Source organism: Schistocerca nitens, chromosome 1 (assembly GCF_023898315.1).
Source record: "Schistocerca nitens isolate TAMUIC-IGC-003100 chromosome 1, iqSchNite1.1, whole genome shotgun sequence".
Lineage (NCBI taxonomy): Eukaryota > Metazoa > Arthropoda > Insecta > Orthoptera > Acrididae > Schistocerca > Schistocerca nitens.
Genome location: NC_064614.1, coordinates 1,312,572,267 through 1,312,587,782, shown reverse-complemented (window position 1 = coordinate 1,312,587,782; position 15,516 = coordinate 1,312,572,267). Strand labels below are relative to the sequence as shown.

The 15,516-nt window shown below is 43.1% G+C and overlaps 1 protein-coding gene and 1 non-coding gene across 3 annotated transcripts in view; both read left to right on the top strand.

Moving 5' to 3' along the window:
* Window positions 1–15,516, top strand: part of LOC126202922 (kanadaptin) — a 236,982-nt gene that overhangs the window by 25,704 nt on the left and 195,762 nt on the right. The gene's annotated exons all lie outside the window — the stretch shown is intronic.
* Trnat-cgu (transfer RNA threonine (anticodon CGU)) lies at window positions 9,058–9,132 on the top strand. The gene has a single exon. It is a non-coding gene; the product is annotated as a tRNA-Thr (tRNA).

Sequence of the window (15,516 nt, the reverse complement as noted above, 5' to 3'; positions counted from 1 at the left end):
ATTGCAAGAAACAATTAAATATTTTTCACAGTTTTCTGGGAGAAATGTTTTCCTTCTGTCACTTAAAATGTTTTTATACAAAGGGTAAGATCTCTCTACATCACACGAAGTCACAGGACAGTACCGAAAAGAGGCTATGTCACTTACAGAATAACCATTAAGCTGTTTTTCAGATTCTTCTTGTAACACCTTATTCATGCCCTGAAGAAACATTAAACCTGGATTCCTTGCTTCAGTTTTCTCAATTCTATTGCGAAGACACTTTCCTATTTCTCCTGGTATGTCTCCGGCGACAGCTGTTTCGTAGACCTCAAGGGCAGAAAATAGAGGCATTGCTTGTTCTTCCAAACATGTGATTATGGCTGGGAGTTTACTGAAATAGGTCCTAATAAACACTAATTTACTCTGGAGACTCTCCTCATTGCAAGCACTAATTGCAGCTGGGATACTTGCTGCTTCATTTCTATCCATCACGTCCAGCACCCTTTTCATGTCTTCTAAATGCTCACTGTAATACAGAGCTGCTTCTATCCATGTTCCCCACCTCGTGATGATCGGCTGTGGGGGCAAACAAACACGTGGCATCATTTCAGTAAATAATTTTACTCTTGATGGCACCTTCACAAACACCTTTTTCATGGAGGAAATTAAGGCATTTACGTCTGGAAAATATGCTCGAATTTCTTCAGCCAGTTGGTGAAGAGCACGTGCTAAACACGTTATGTGAACTGCCTTGGGATAAAATGCCTGCAAAGCTTTAGCAGCCTTAATCATACATGCTGCTGCATCTGTAATTATCACCAGGAGTTTTTCCTTGTTTTCTTTAGCGGGCCACAAAATGCATAATGCATCACGAACAACCCTAACAATAGTAGAATTGTTTGTTTTTTTCCAGTACTCTGGAGACAATGAGATGAGGTGTTCCTGGTTCAGATTCCGCCATTTTTCCGACGACAATGTTGGCAATATATCTCCCACATGAGTCAGTCGTTTCTTCTACAGATAACCACACATTTGAATCCCCAATATCATTTCTGATCTCTTGTATTACCTGAAAAGAGTTATTTTATTGAAAATTTGTGAAGAACAACCATGGTAATATGGGTCTTACTTTTTTTTGGGGGGGGGGGGGGGGGCACAAGTGTAAAATGAGGGGAGGGGGAGGATAAGTATAACAAAAAATATTAAAAATGTTTCTTGATTGTAAACTCGTTGACACTAGAGGCCATACGAAATTTTATGTTTCGATTTTAAAATATTTTTGTGTTATAGATTTAAAATTCTTAAAAAAATTGAAAAGTTTTAATGAAACTTAAATGGAGGGTGGGGGTGGCTGACATGCAAACTAATTTCATTAAATAAATGTTTAAACTTACCTCCTTGTAAACTTTGCCAAGATAGTTTTTCCTTATTGTTGATTCATCAGGAACTTTTCGTTTGGTATATTTTTCGAGGAACCTTTGAAATTCTACATTATTTAATTTATTGGAAGGGCTGTTGGCTGAAACTAAAGCTTTGCAGAGATCTTTCAAAAAATTATAATTGCCCTCATTTCCACTTCTGATTGCAGAAAATGCTGCTGGTAAGGTTGTCTGGATGTTGGAGATATTTTTATTAGCAGCATTTTTATGAGCAGCTGTTTGTAAATGTTGTGTAATCTGGGATTTTTTTTTATCACAGGGCACCTATAACAATGGTATCAAAATAAAGTGAGTTTATTTTCACTAAGTAAAAAACTAACTCGTAAATCACATTGATTTTTAACTTTGAGAAACCAAAAATATAACTTAAATGGTTCTCACACACTTGGCGCAATACTACATTTCCATCTGTTGTTAGAGTAGAATTTCCATCAATCCACTGTCGAAGTAAATAAGCTTTACTGTTCTTCTCCTTCAGCATTGTGGTAATATGATCTCCTCCTGCGCACACTTCAGAAATCACGAAGAAGAACACACTAGTTCCTGATTTATAGGTAGCTGACAATGGAATTCTTTCATTCTTGGAAATGTCATTGTTGCCACCGGCGGCTTCGTTCGTTACACAATACAAACCATACTGACTTTTATGATGCGAAGGCCTACCAAACTTAAAGGTTTGCCGCATGATTACTGATCACTATTTAGTTTTTGTTAAGCTGTCGACACATATTTTTATAGTACAGTAACCGCTCATTGCTGATTGCTATGTTCCCCTCATTTTTAGGCACCCTTTTATGGATTTGTAAATATGACAGAGAAGTAATTCTACACAAACAGAGCAATAAAAGAGAAATTTGCTCAGGTCTTACTCTTCTTCTTAAACTATTGTGGTGAAATACTTGTATTTCAAGAATCGTTGCTGCAAAAGTAAAATATATGCATAAATATGCAAAAGTTATTTATATATGCAATAACCCCTTAAATATGCATTTATATTTACTATCATGCAAATATGCAAAAATCCTAGCTCTAGTCATGAGCATGTATGCTCTTAGGGTCCTGTCATCTGTGTGATAGGCAGTGCGCTTTAGTGGGATACTGTTCCTACACACACTCAATTTGTAGCTTTAGGATTCTGTTATAGGGGTCACATGCACAAAATACAGACACAGTTTTCCAATTGCGTATAACAGCCATAAGAAAAATAGCTAACTACAGTTGTCGGGCTCATTGTAAGAAAATATTTTTAAAACCTATGTGTTTCCTACTGTAACAGGTGAGTTTATCTACCAATCTGTGTACCATAGAAAAGAATTAAAATTCAAAGTAGTATAGGGTGTCCCAAAAAGAGTGACCTGATTTTAACTTGTACTAATATTGAGACAAATGTCACTAGGTAACTGAAACAGCACTAGATGTAATTAGCATGGTCTAAAGTTTCAGGAAAAATCCGCTAGATGTCGTTACGAGCGCTGAGCTGGAGCGTGCAGCCAGTCTCACGCAACATGGCGTCCGCGCAGCAGGAGGCATATTGTGTTATTGAATTTAGTCGTACTCAGTCAGTGATCGCAGTTCAGCGGGCGTTTGATGTTCGCTTTTGTGCTAAACCACCTTCACCAAAGAACATTTGACAGTGGTATAAACAGTTTGAAGAAACAGGGTGCCTCTGTAAAGGCAAAAGTCCTGGCCAGCCATGCATTCCGTAACAAACAGTGGAACAAATCTGACGAGCATTTGAGGGGAGCCCCCGCAAGTCTGCGCATCGTGCTAGCCGAGAACTTGCGTTACCGTGCATGACAGTTTGGCATGTGTTACGGCATCGTTTAGCCCTCAAACCATACCGATTACAAATGGTACAAGCTCTTTGAGATACTGACAAAGTGAAGTGAGCAGACTTTAGCAATGCTATTCTAGAGGACATGGAAGATGAAACTTTTACGTCATGGTTGATATTCAGCAATGAGGCAACTTTCCATATTAGCGGTAGGTTCACCGTCATAATGTGCGTGTATAGGGGTTCGAAAATCCTCATGAAACAATTGAACATAAACGTGATTCACCAAAAGTGAATGTTTTTTAGTTCTGTTTCACAGAGCAAGGTTTGTGGACCCTACTTTTTTGAGGAAGAAACCGTAACAGGATTTTCATATCCTGCAATGCTACGGAACTGGTTATGCCCACAACTGGACTCTGACAATTTCATCTATCAGCAAGACCCCCTGCAGGTTCGGGAGTAAGAATAGGCCTACGGTATTCCTGCCTGTGGAAGGGCACCTTACTTGGTGCATCATGTTCATAGTGCATTGATATCTTTAGCCCTCTTTCTCGTCGTCGCATTGCAGTCCTGCTCACTTTCCATCTCTTGGGTGAGGGTACATTCCTGGGTGCGGTTTCTGCCATGCACTATGCAATGTCACTTTGTGCAGAGACGACGGCCATGGACTTCTTTGCACCTGATATCCATCATGGTAGCCAATCTGTTCTGGTGGGGCTGCCATGTACCCTGTTGGTAGCCCCCTGACAACCAGGGATCGCTCTACTGATGCCTGCGCCATTAACTCCCCACGTATGCCAAGGAGTAGATGCCTATCTCCGTGGGGCATCGGGACTCCCGGCAGTGGCCATCCTGCCAGGTGGCCCTTGCTGAGGCTGGATGGCGCCTGTGGGGAGGCCCCTTGGTTGGAGTGGGTGGCATCAGTGTGGGTGACCCACAATGAAGTGTGATACATCATCTCTTGCTGGTGGCCAGCCGACAGCAGTCTCCAAGCATTCGAGGGCTCATTTAAATGCACTGAAGTATGACTACAAATTGTTCTCCTCCCTGTCCGCACCTTGGAGGGAACAAAAGGCTAAGTATTGCAGCAATACTTATTCGCCCCGATACCTCGTCTGTTCACGAGTTGATGGGGAATCATTTATGTCAACGGAGCATCAGTTTTTTGTGGAACAGTTAGAGGACAAGTTTGGGGAGGTGGAGGGCTTGTCCAAAATGCCATCTGGGTCAGTCTTCAAGACAGCATCGTCTGCCCAGTCACGGGCGCTCCTCACCTGTGACAAGCTGGTGGATGTTTCTGTTTCCTTTACGCCCCATAAGAGCTTAAATATCGTTCAGGGTCTTATATTCCACAGGGATCAGTCTGATGATGGACTGCACACCAACTTAGAACGACAGGGTGTTCACTTCGTCTGGCGTGTCCATCGAGGTCGGGCCAGAACCACTGAAGGAACTGCGACAGAAACAAAAAAAGCGGAAGGCACCCAAGAATCCAGACCTTGCGGTGGCACCCATCCCACTGCTCCCTACAAGCTCTGCATCTACATCTACATTTATACTCCGCAAGCCACCCAACGGTGTGTGGCGGAGGGCACTTTACGTGCCACTGTCATTACCTCCCTTTCCTGTTCCAGTCGCGTATGGTTCGCGGGAAGAACGACTGTCTGAAAGCCTCCGTGCTCGCTCGAATCTCTCTAATTTTACATTCGTGATCTCCTCTGGAGGTATAAGTAGGGGGAAGCAATACGAGGTGCATTCAAGTTCTAAGGCCTCCGATTTTTTTTCTCCGGACTGGAAAGAGATAGAAACATGCGCATTGTTTTAAAATGAGGCCGCGTTCATTGTCAATACGTCCCAGAGATTGCAGCACCGTACGGCAGATGGAATTTTACTGCCAGCGATGAGAATGAGAACTGTTTTAAATACTTAAAATGGCGACGTTTTCCTTACTTGAACAGCGTGCAATCATTCGTTTTCTGAATTTGTGTGGTGTGAAACCAATTGAAATTCATCAACAGTTGAAGGAGACATGTGGTGATAGAGTTATGTATGTGTCGAAATTGCGTTCGTGGGTGCGACAGTTTAATGAAGGCAGAACATCGTGTGACAATAAACCGAAACAACCTCGGGCTCGAACAAGCCGGTCTGACGACTTGATCGAGAAAGTGGAGAGAATTGTTTTGGGGGATCGCCGAATGACCGTTGAACAGATCGCCTCCAGAGTTGGTATTTCTGTGAGTTCTGTGCACACAATCCTGCATGACGACCTGAAAATACAAAAAGTGTCATCCAGGTGGGTGCCACGAATGCTGACGGACGACCACATGGCTGCCTGTGTGGCATGTTGCCAAGCAATGTTGACGCGCAACGACAGCACGAATGGGACTTTCTTTTCATCGGTTGTGACAATGGATGAGACGTGGATGCCATTTTTCAATTCAGAAACAAAGCGCCAGTCAGCTCAGTGGAAGCACACAGATTCATCGCCACCAAAAACATTTCGGGTAACCGCCAGTGCTGAAAAAATGATGGTGTCCATGTTCTGGGACAGCGAGGGCGTAATCCAAAGGGCACTATGGTTACAGGTGCATCCTACGAAAATGTTTTGAAGAAGAAATTCCTTCCTGCACTACAACAAAAACGTCCGGGAAGGGCTGCGCGTGTGCTGTTTCATCAAGACAACGCACCCGCACATCGAGCTAACGTTACGCAACAGTTTCTTCGTGATAACAACTTTGAAGTGATTCCTCGTGCTCCCTACTCACCTGACCTGGCTCCTAGTGACTTTTGGCTTTTTCCAACAATGAAAGACACTCTCCGTGGCCGCACATTCACCTGCCGTGCTGCTATTGCCTCAGCGATTTTCCAGTGGTCAAAACAGACTACTAAAGAAGCCTTCGCCGCTGCCACGGAATCGTGGCGTCAGCGTTGTGAAAAATGTGTACGTCTGCAGGGCGATTACGTCGAGAAGTAACGCCAGTTTCATCGATTTCGGGTGAGTAGTTAATTGGAAAAAAAATCGGAGGCCTTAGAACTTGAATGCACCTCGTAGGGGCCCGCTCCCAATTTTTATTCATTATTTTCTGTCGCTTCATTCCTTCCGCGTGCAAGTCGGTTCCTCCCATAGTTCCTCCCGAGTCCTGGAGAATGGGGTTCTGCAAGGCTCTGTCTTGAATGTCTGCATCTTTTTAGTTGCTATCGAAGGGCTAGCTGCAGCTGTGGGAACGTCCATATCAGCCTCTTTTTCTGCTGATGACTTTTGCCTGTACTGCAGCTCCACTGGCATTGCAGGTGCTGAACGACAGCTGCAGGGCACTATCCACAAGGCGCAGTCTTGGGCCGTGACGCACAGTTTCCAGTGTTTAGCCACCGAGACTTGCGTCATATGCATTTCTGCTGTCGTCGCACTGTTCACCCTGAGACCCGGCTTTATCTTGATGGCAAACCTCTTGCTGTGGTGGAGATGCATAGGTTTTTGGGTTTGCTTTTTGATACCTGGTTGACTTGGCTCCCTCATATTTGGCAGCTTAAACAAACATACTGGCAGAATCTTAACGCTCTTTGTTGCTTGAGTCACACCGGCTGGGGCGCCGGTCAGTCTACCCTTCTCCACCTGTATCAGGTGTCGATTCAGTCCCGTCTCGATTATGGGAGCCTGGCTTACGGTTCGGCATCGCCTTCCGCGTTGCAGTTGCTTGGCCCCGTACTTCATTGCGGGATCCAACTTGCAACTTGAGCTTTCCGCACGAGCCCTGTAAACAGCCTACTTGTGGAGGCTGGTGTCCCTTCATTGCAAATCCGGTGCCAACGACTGCTTGCCTCGTATGCTGCACACGTTTGTAGCTTGCCCGGGCATCCAAATTACCGTCTGCTGTTCCCCAACTCGGTTGCCCATCTTCCAGAACGGCGGCTCCGGTCAGGGTGTATGATTGCGGTCTGTGTCCAGGCTCTTCTCTCTGGACTCGAGTTTTTCCCTCTCCCACCTCTTTTCCGGGCCCATCTATGTCTATCCCCGTGGTGTGTGCCCCGCCCATGCCTTCAGCTCGATTTGACACGAGGCTCAAAAGACTCGGTCCCTCCCGCAGCCCTCCGCCGATGCTTTCTTTCTTTCCATCCTTGCCGTGTTTCCCGCCTCTGCCGTAGTCTGTACCGACGCTTCGACAGTTGCTGTTCCAGTTGGGTATGCTTTCACTCTTGGGGGACAATCCGAACAATGCTCATTGCTGGAAGGCTGCAGTGTTTTCACTGCAGAGCTCATCGCCATCTCTCGTGCCCTAGAGTATATCTGCTCCTGAGCAGTTTACGAGCTCTCGTGTGGTGATGGCTATCCAGGAGTCCCTCCATTCCTTTACCCATTGCAGTCGCTCCGTGGTCTTTGTGTGGACCCCAGGTCATGTCGGCATCCCAGGTTATGAACGGGTTGACATGCTGGCCAAACAGGCTGCCGATGCACGAACCCTGGAGATTGGTCTTTCGGAGTGTGATCTCCAGTCAGTTTTGCGGCAGAAGGTCCTCGGTACCTGGAGTGATGAATGGCTCACCCGCCTTCCCCCAACAAACTTCAGGTCATCAATGAGACTACTGGTGTGTGGCACTCCTCCTTGCGAGCTTCTCACAGGGACTCTGTTGTTCTCTGCTGGCTGCGCATTGGCCACACCTGGCTGACACACAGTCATTTATTGTGCCACGATGACCCACCTCTATGTCGCTGTGGATCAGCGTTGACCGTGGTCCACATCTTGTTGGCCTGTCCGCTTTTAACTGTGCTCAGGCAGACGTTTGCACTTCCTGATACACTCCCTTCACTTTTAACAGATGGTGCTGCAATGGCATTCTTGTTTTGAGTTTTATTCGTGCAGCAGGCTTCTATCGCTCGATCTGAGGGTTTGTCACTTTTTTTGTGTTGAGTGTGGCCTTTGGCCTAAGGTTTTAGATTGGTGTTTTTTAGCGTGTCTCTCGGTAGTTGGCTTTTCCTATTTTTTGTTTCCATGGTCAGCCAACCACTGTAGAACTCTGTCTGCTTTTAATTCCTTGTTTTCTGGTCCTTGTCTGTGTCTTTCTTGTTCTGTGTTGTCCCTTGTCATCTGTGTTGCTTGTTCTTTGTAGCACAACTGCACTGGCACAACAATGTGTGCAGTTTCCTCTATGCGAACATACCTCAACATTGGATAGGGCGTACAGGACTGCGAGACCAGGCTTTACACTCTTGGCCTTCTAAGGTCCCCTGACTTAACACCATGTGATTTCTTCCTGTGGGGGTTTGTTAAACAATGTGTTTACATTCCTCCCTTACATTGTGACATTGATGAACTAAAAACCAGAATGTCAGTTGCTGTAGCTTCAGTGACAGAAGACACCTTACACTCAGTTTGGGATGTATTCGGCTATTGGCTAGATGTCATTCGTGCAGCCAGTGGAAGACACATTGAACATTTTTTATGGATTTTTATAAACCTCTGTCTTCTCTGAGTAACTTAGTATGCAATTTACTGGTGTTAAGCCCTCCTTCCTAATAAATAATTCCATTTAAAATTGGGTCATTCTTTTTAGGATACCCTGTATTTTCTTCAAGGGATTAAAATTTTATAATAACTTCCCCAAGAAGATGAAAGAGATAACTAAAATACATTTATTTAAAACAAGCAGTCAGAGGAGTGTACCTCTTAAATAAGTGAGATGGCCAGTGGTCTCTTCAGTGCAGATGCGGGCCAGGCTCGAACTCTTACGGGGTATCAGTGAAATGCCATGAATAATTAGGATAATGGGCAAGGGCCTTACAGTAGAAGTGTGTGGATAAGTTGAAAATTTGTGTCTGATGGGAGGTGTTCTAGGATAGTTCATGCAGATGCAATGACCCACGGTGTCCGGGTGGCTCATTGGTCAGAGCACCTGCCTCGTAAGCAGGAGATCCGGGCTCGAATCCCGGTCTGGCGCACTGATTTCAATCTCCACTGATTTCAATCAATGCCTGCTCTCAGCCCATGTCTGTAGTTCCTTTGTGTTTTAATTCTTACTCCAAAGTTTTCTTTGGTTTGGTAAAATTGGGGATAGGCTGCAGCCTTGTCTCACTCCCTTCTCAACTGCTGCTTCCCTTTTGTGCCCCTCACCTTTATAACTGCCACCTGATTTCTGCACAAGTTAGTTCTAAATAGCCTTTCACTACCTGTATTTTACCCTTTCTACCTTCAGAATTTCAGGAAGAGTATTGAAATTAACATTGTCAAAAGCTTTCTTGAAGTCTACAAATGCTTTTCTTAATGTATCCTCTAAAGTTGTAGGGTCCATATCGCTTCACATGTTCCTACATTTCAGCTTCTACCAGTTTTTCCTTTCTCCTTTAACCCATTAGCGCTGTGCGTTGCCATATGGCAACATTTGTAACACTTTTTTAAAATAGTTGATTCCACGACATCAATGAAGTGAGAGAGTTGGCAGCACTGGATTCCATTCCGAAAGGCTGTAAAGATCACGACAATGCAACAGTTTCAACAATACATTTAAATTCTGCGGCATAAGCAGTGTTGGAAGTCGTTGTTTGCTGAATGACGAAGAAAAATGTAGTATAAGTTCAAGTAAGTATGTTTTACACAATAACTTACGATATATAATTTGGTTTTTTTAGTATGGTTGTGCTTCAAATACTCAAATATTTATTCTTTGGAGGTTACTGCTTGCTGTGAAATAAATTACGTTCACTTAGGCCGTTTGAACGTCGGTGTTGCCGTATGCCAATGCTAGGTGCTTGTACTCAGTAAAAGGACAAATTTTCTCTTTTTTGTTTTAGAAGGGGTTTCTCGCTTGCTGAGGTGCTGGAGATTCCACGTAATGATGATATTGAAGGTGATGTGTTTGTTGAGCCCCCAGATCCGAATAGAGAAGAATGATAGATTATTGTGTGCAGTGGCTGGACAACTCAGTTGTCACAATGATCTCTTCTTCATGTGGTGCACAAGAAGTTGCCCAAGTCAAGAGATTCTCGCAACTAAAAAAGCGAATATAATGATTCCCAGACCAAAACTGGTCGCCAAATATAATACATACATGCAAGGTACTGATCAGATGGTTCAGAATCTAGCATGCTATCGCATTACAATAACAAGCAAGAAATGGTACTGGTGTCTCTTTACATGGATGTTAGATGTCGCCATACAAAACAGTTGGATTTTGTGTAATAAAGCAAGAAACAAAACTATTTCTCAGCTTGATTTCAAGAGAGAAGTAGCTACAGTGTACTTGCAGAGACACCAAGCTTTACCAAAAGGAGCCGGTAGACCATCTGCATCAAGGGCATGTTCCGACAGCCACATATCAGATGCAATTAGGTCTGATAAGACTGACCATCTCGTCCAGCACACAGAAGGAAAGAAGAAGAAAAGGTGTGCACACAAGGACTGTAAATCTATTGTGTGAACAATGTGTTCAAATTGTAATGTGGGACTGTGTATTGACTGTTTTATTCCATTTCATGTAAAATAATGCTGAGTTCAAGATTTTATTTTTGATTAGTAATTGTACTGTGTTATAAAGTATCAATTGTATGATGAAGACCGAATAATAAATTTGCACAAAACTTGTGTATGTGATAAGAAATTTCAATTTTTTTAAAAAAAATCACGAAAAAATTAATTCCCGCGATAATGGATAAAAGAATTCATGTTACTATTTTGCAACCGTGACTTATTAAACAGATAATTTGCTAATTTTCACACCTGTCAACACCTGATTTCTTTGGAATCCTTCCTGAAGTCTGAGGATATTTTGCCTGTTTGTATGCCTTGCACACCAGATGGAATAATTTTGTCATGACTGGCTCTCTGAAAGTCACCAGTAGTTCTGACAGAATGTGTCTACTCCTGGGACATTGTTTTGACTTAGGTCTTTCAGTGCTCTGTCAAATTTTTGTTGCAGTCTTGTATCTCCCATTTCATCTTCATCTATGTCCTCTTCCTCTTCCCTTTCTACGTGTTGCTTTCAAGTTTGTTTCCCTTGTGTAGACTCTCTATATACTCCTTTCACATTTCAGCTTTTCTTTGTTTGGTTAGGATTGGTTTTCCATATGAGGTGTTGATATTCGTACGGCAGCTTCTCTTTTCTCCGATGGCCTCTTTAGTTTTCCTGTAGACAGTATCTTTCCCATAGTGAAATATGCTCTGAAATATACTACTAGCCATTAAAATTGCTACACCAAGAAGAAATGCAGATGATAAACCGGTATTCATTGACAAATATATTATACTATAACTGACATTTGATTACATTTTCACGCAATTTGGGTGCATAGATCCTGAGAAATCAGTACCCAGAACAACCACCTCTGGCTGTGATAACGGCCTTGATACGCCTGGGCATTGAGTCAAACAGAGCTTGGATGGTGTGTACAGGTACAGTTGTCCATGCAGCTTCAACACGATACCACAGTTCATCAAGAGTAGTGACTGGCGTATTGTGACGAGCCAGTTGCTCAATCACCATTGACCAGACGTTTTCAGTTGGTGAGAGATCTGGAGAACGTGCTGGCCAGGGCAGCAGTCGAACATTTTCTGTAGCCAGAAGGGCTCGTACAGGACATGCAACATGCGATCGTGCATTATCCTGCTGAAATGTAGCGTTTCGCAGGGATCGAATGAAGGGTAGAGCCACGGTTCGTAACACGTCTGAAATGTAACGTCCACTGTTGAAAGTACCGTCAATGCGAACAAGAGGTGATCGAGACTTGTAACCAATGGCACCCCATACCATCACACCAAGTGATACGCCAGTATCGCGATGACGAATACACGCTTCCAATGTGCGTCCACCGCGATGTCGCCAAACATGGATGCGACCATCATGATGCTGTAAACAGAACCTGGATTCATCCCAAAAAATGACGTTTTGCCATTCGTGCACCCAGGTTCGTCGTTGAGTACACAATCGCAGGCGTTCCTGTCTGTGATGCAGCGATAAGGGTAATCCCAGCCTTGGTCTCCGAGCTGATAGTCCTTGCTACTGCAAACATCGTCGAACTGTTCGTGCAGGTGGTTGTTGTCTTGCAAACGTCCCCATCTGTTTACTCAGGGATATAGACATGGCTGCACGATCCATTACAGCCATGCGGATAAGATGCCTGTCATCTCGACTGCAAGTGATATGAGGCCGTTGGGATCCAGCACGGCGTTCCTTATTACTCCCACCGATTCCATATTCTGCTGACAGTCATTGGATCTCGACCAATGCGAGCAGCAATGTCGCGATACGATAAACCGCAATCGCGATAGGCTGCAATCCGAACTTTATCAAAGTCGGAAACGTGATGGTACGCATTTCTCCTCTTTACACAAGGCATCACAACATTTCACCAGGCAACACTGGTCAACTTCTGTTTGTGTATGAGAAATCAGTTGGAAACTTTCCTCATGTCAGCATGTTGTAGGTGTCACCACCGGCGCCAACCTTGTGTGAATGCTCTGAAAAGCTAATCATTTTCATATCACAGCATCTTCTTCCTGTCGGTTAAATTTCGCTTCTGTAGCACGTCATCTTCGTGGTGTAGCAATTTTAATGGCCAGTAGTGTATTTACATTTGCCCTCTAGCCAATTTCCACTTAGCCATTTGGCACACTTTCTGTCAATCTCATTTTTTAGACATTTGTGTTTCCTTTCACCTGGTCATGTATTATCCAAGGATTTTTACTAGGCTTGGTCTTTTTAACCCATTTGATCCTTTGCTGCTATCACTATTTTATCTCTTAAAGCTACCCATTCATCGTCTCTTGTGTGCCTATCCTCAGTTCTCGTCATCTGTTGCCTAATGCTCCTTCCGAAACTTCCAACATCCTTTGGTTCTTGCAGCATATCCAGGTCCCATGTTCTTAATTTCCTACCTTTTGGCAATTTCTTCTGCTTCAATTTACATTTCATAACCAATACATTGTGGTCAGAGTCCACATCTGTCCCTGGAAATGTCTTACAATTTAAAATCTGGTTTTGAAATCTCTGTTTTACCATTATACAATCAATCTGGAACCTTCGTGTTACTCCTGGTCTCTTCCATGTGTACAATCTTCTTTCATGTTTCTTAAATCAAGTGTTAGCGATGATTAGATTGTACTCTGTACAAAATTCTACTAGGCGGCTTTCTCTTTCATTTCTTTCCCCCAGTCCATATTCACCTATTGTTTTCTCCTTCTCTTCCTTTTCCTGCTATCAAATTCTAGTTCCCCTCTGCAATTAAATTTTCGTCTCCCTTAACCATCTGAATAATTTATTTTCTCTCATTATCCATTTCTTTGGTTCTTCATTTTTTCAACCTCCCCATCATCTGCAGAGCTAGTTGGCATATACACTACTGTGGTGGGTGTGAGTTAAGTGTCTATTTTCACTACAAGATTGCATTCGCTATGCTGTCTGTAGTAGCTTACTCCCATTCCTATTTTCCTATCATTATTAAACCTACTCCTGCATTATCCCTATCTGATCTTGTATTTACAACCCCGTATTCACCTGACCAGAAACCCTGTCACTCCTGCCACCGAATTTCTCTAATTCCCATTATATCTAACTTCAGCCTATCCACTTCCCTTTTCAAATTTTCTAACTTGCCTGATTAAGAGATCTAACATTCCATGATCTGATTCATAGACTGCCATTTTTGTTTCTCCTGGTGATGATCTCCTCCTGAGTTGTCCCTGCTGGAGATCCAAATGGGGAACTGTTTTACCTCAGGAATATTTTACTCAAGACAATGCAGTCATCATTTAACCATACAGTAGAACAGCATGCCCTCGTGAAAAATTATGACTGTAGGTTTCCCCTCGCTTTCAGTCGTTCTCAGTATCACCACAGCAAGGACATTATGATTTGATGTTACAAGTGCAGATCAGTCAATCATCCAGACTGCTGCCCCCTTCAGCTGCTGAAATAGCTGCTAGCTCACTTCAGGAACCATAGGTCTGCCTGGCCTCTCGATGGATACCCCTCTGTTGTGGGTGTACCTATGGTACTTCTACCTGTATCACTGAGGCACGCAAGCCACCCCACCTATGGCAAGGTCCGTGGTATTCTGTGTTGAAGTTCAGTATAGATCAAGTATCCAAATGGTAATTAAAAATTTAACTCCAGAATATTTATTTGAAGCTAATACCACTTACAATGCAATAATCAGTGGCTGAAACATTCTGTATTGAACTCTGATACTGAAATGTGTAAAGACAATTCTAACTGTAATCACATGCAGATGAGCTTAAGTCCAAAACAAGTCACATTTTAAATAAACTACCTCCAGTTGTGGATGGTAGCAGATTTCCTTCATTATTGTCCTATAAGACATCTCTTCAACATTACAATATACATTCACAGTATGACACTTTTTGAAGGTAAATATACACCTAAGATTGGTAGTGCATAATGTGAATGTCTCATAATTTTTTGAGCTAAACATCTCATTCATTATGGGAGCATGTTGACAGACATGAGGAAAAGACTTTGAGATTTAACAGAGGTGTGGCAGCATGGCCATCAGCCTAAGTCATTTGCAAGTGTGCATTATAGCTGTTGAAAGACTAAATAATACTGTACAATCATTTAATTGTCAAGCTGTCTTGTTCTGAGTATGTACAATCATAACAGCATTGTATGCCAAATATAACTGAAGGAGATGGTGCATTTATTAAGACATTGGTCTTAGATTTGGAAGGCTGGAACTTCATGCACTGTGGTTTCTCCATGATATTCCTGACTCTCTTAGGGAAAATGCCAAAATCATTCCTTTGACAAGGCCATAGCCAACCCACCTGTCCTCCGCTTATTTCTTGGACGGATAAATTACGAACACTATTACTTATGCAAGTGGTGATGCAGTATACAAAATAAAACTTTAGGAGTTAAAGGGACTTATCAGTTCCAGCTATGGTACTGTGTCAACAGTCTGTGTGTACCTTCATCTTCCTTCTTCTCACAGTCATCTTCAGCCATTATTTTTGTGCTGCTTGGTGCACAAGAAATAGCTGGACATTCAAGTTGCATTGCAAATGAAACACATTTATAATGAGACAGTATTTTGATAGAATATCTGCTTGTGCTCTAAATGTGGTGGTCTCGTCTTTAGTGAAACACCACAGCAGTACATTCATAGTTGTGGTGAGCATAAATCTGCAAAATGTATGCATAAAACATTTGAACAGTGTGCAGGTGTGATTTCTTGCTGCAGGTCACTGCAATAACTTCTTTTGGGGATATTAACCCTATCAGCCCACAGGATGTCCTAGTGAAGTGCCATTGTGACAGTTCACGTGGTGTTGGGGACATTTAAATCCTGTAATAGCTGCTTCAGATTACTCTCGT